The sequence below is a fragment of the Lathyrus oleraceus genome, chromosome 5 (genome assembly GCF_024323335.1).
Source record: "Lathyrus oleraceus cultivar Zhongwan6 chromosome 5, CAAS_Psat_ZW6_1.0, whole genome shotgun sequence".
Classification (NCBI taxonomy): Eukaryota; Viridiplantae; Streptophyta; class Magnoliopsida; order Fabales; family Fabaceae; genus Lathyrus; species Lathyrus oleraceus.
Window position 1 is genome coordinate 258,118,830 of NC_066583.1, and position 3,216 is coordinate 258,122,045.

The window sequence follows — 3,216 nt, forward strand, 5'->3', positions numbered from 1 at the left end:
TGTATATTTATTTTTTGCAGGGCCGAATTCTCATGCGCAATCTGAGCTATAACGCTGATCTTAAATTCTGGAGGTCTCAATTATTATTTTTTAAATTAGTAAACTAACATCTGTTTATTAAGATCATGTGTAAAATTATAATTTATTTTCAAAAATTTATAATTTTATATCAATTTTTTCAAAAATTTAATATAAATTTATATTTTTTACACTGGAGTTTTCAAAAACCTATGATTTTATATTGGTTTTTTCAAGTATTCAAAAAAAATGAAAAAAAAAATGTTAAAAAAACTCAGTATTTTTAACTTCGTTTTTTTATTGGCTTATCGAAAATGAACTATAAAAAAATTACAAAAACATATCAAATTTATCAAAAATATTGGTAGTGTTAGACTTACTTAATATTAACTAGATGACTTTTTAACCATACGAAAATTAACATGTTTTTACATGTTTTTTTAAAAGACAAAAATGTATACCTGATTTTTTGATTGGTTTACCAAACTTTTGGTGCGAGAGAGAAGTTTTTTTGAGCATTTTCTTAGTGAACTACCAAAAAATTATAAAACATATCCTATTGATGAAAAAATTTGATAGTGTTTGACTTCGATTTTACATAGACCTGCTTGATATGAATTATTGGATTAAAAAAAATTGAAAATCAATATAATTTTTTAAAAGGCGATTAAAATGCATATCTGATTATTTGATTGATCAACCGAATTTTTTGAGACTGAAACTTTTTGAGTATATTGTTTGTGAAAATTTGAGCATTTTAGTCAATTTAAAAATTGCATATGTCACTTTAATTGGAAGGGTTGTAAGACAAAATTAGGGTTTTTCAAGAAAAAAAATATTCAAACTCAGTTAATATTTAGTCAGGTTATACAAAATAAAAATTATATAGCTGAAAATTGTTATATAGTTCCTAGTTTGTTCTATATTTAAAATTGCATTTAATTTTAATTTAGATATATTTTTAAATAAGAATACTATGATCTTTAAATTGATTGGGATTATGACCATGATATTTTTTGGAGAAAACCTTTTATTCCTGGTTATATATTAATCATAATTAAATATTTATATAATATATTTTTTTATATATCGGTGATAAATATTTGTCTCAAGTATACTTATACCTGCATTTTTTTTAATGTATTGATACAAAAATATTTTTCTAATATTTTTTTATAATTATCAATTATAAATATGTTTTATTTTTTAAAAAATATAATCAAGGTAGAATATACAGATTTCTTTTAATTTTATAAAATACACTAATGTGTGGTGCATGGTTTTTATAAAAGAATATTATAATTTGTATATTATAGTTATTTTTAAAAAAAAATTAAAAAAAAAATTTGAGTGATCTATATGGTAACAAAGTATCCTTTTATGTATAAATTGTATGTCCAAACAAATTTCTAAGTGATTGATTTTAAAATATTTATGTGAAAAAAATATAAAAAATAATAGTAAATATATATAACATAATTGTAAATATTTTTTTTCATGTATAGTTTTTATCTCAAGTTATATATTTATTAAAATGTACACATTTTTTGGTGAATATATTATTAAATAATATTAAATTTAGCTAATAAATTAGTTAAAAATATTTACAAATTGTATATTATAATTATTCTTATACTTATTTAGTAGATATGAAACAAAAACTCAAATTTAAAAAATTAATAAGATAAATATATGTTGTATATATGAATTGTAGATTTCAATTATTTTTAATACTTATTTATAAAAAATAATGTAAAAATAATAAAGTTTACATATAAAAAAGAAGAAGTTGACAAAAAAAATATCAATTTTACGATAAATAAAAAAGTCTACGAGTTTTATTTTATAAAAAAAACATATAACAAATATTATATGAAATTAATAGTAAAATAGATCGATTAAATATTATATACAAAGGATGCATTCATTATTTTAATATATTGTGAATAAGACAAATTTATTTTAATATATGGTGGATTGCGCAGATACAATTTTAGCCTTATAAAAGCTCAGGTGTCTCAAAAGAAAAAAAAATGCTTATAAAGGATTATTTAGTATTTTTCATGGCAGTTGATTTTCTAAGTTTATATAATAATAAACAAAGATAATAAAATAGATTAAGGTATAATCCAATATATTCTCTGTGTCTTAATGAGTATATATTTTCAGGGTCTTTTATTAAATTACTCTTATCATTATATAAAATAATAAAAATAATATTAATTAAAAGATAAAATTAAAAAATATAGATTAAAAATTAAATTAAATTATTTATTTTGAGACTCATTTATTTTAAATGAATCGGTTATGTAGAACGGAGGAAATAATTCGTTTTTTTTCTAATACTAACAAACTAGGAAGCTTTCGTTGGGAATGATAGATATACATCATCCTTAAAAGTATAATAATAAAATATTATTCTCTAGTTCCTCCGTTCCTTTTTAAGTGTCTATTTTTTGAAAAAAAATATTTCTTTTTAGTTGTCACTTGCAAAATTCAAAATAGTATTAATTATATTTTTATCAAAATTATTCCTAAATAATTATTAAAGAGAAAAAAATAAAATGAATATAATAAATAATAAAGGGTATTGTAGGTAAAAGATGAATTATTATTTAAAAAGTAATAATAATGATTAGATTTCTTGATATGTGTAAAAAGTACACAGTTCGTCTCATAAAAATTGTCTAATTTGAATAATTCACGATTCTTAAGAAAATAATTAGATATTTTTGTTTTAATGCTAAAATTAATATCATTTATTAAAATACTCCTATTAATTATAATTAAAAGAATGGTTGAATAAAGTGAAAACTAATAAATAAGGATATGATAATAGAAAAATTATAATAAATACTGCATTTTAAAACAGAAAAAAAATACCAATGAAACACTTTTTATAAAAAAACGGAATAACATGACTATATTATTTAAATTTGTGATTGCGTTTGCTGTCCCTTGAAGACACCGAGTGGGTGGCAAATAACACGGGGAGTATCCATAACAAAATTAATCAAAGACAATATTTTTCTTTTTTTGTGAAAATCAAAGACAATATTATTGTGTTTGCCATTATTGGGGAGTGGACGATACTGTAGAAGGAGTGGTGGAAATGTATAAAATTAACCAAAGACCTCAGTATGAGTATAAACAACGTGGAAGATATTTTGGTTGCTTGCATTGAACACTTCTTATACA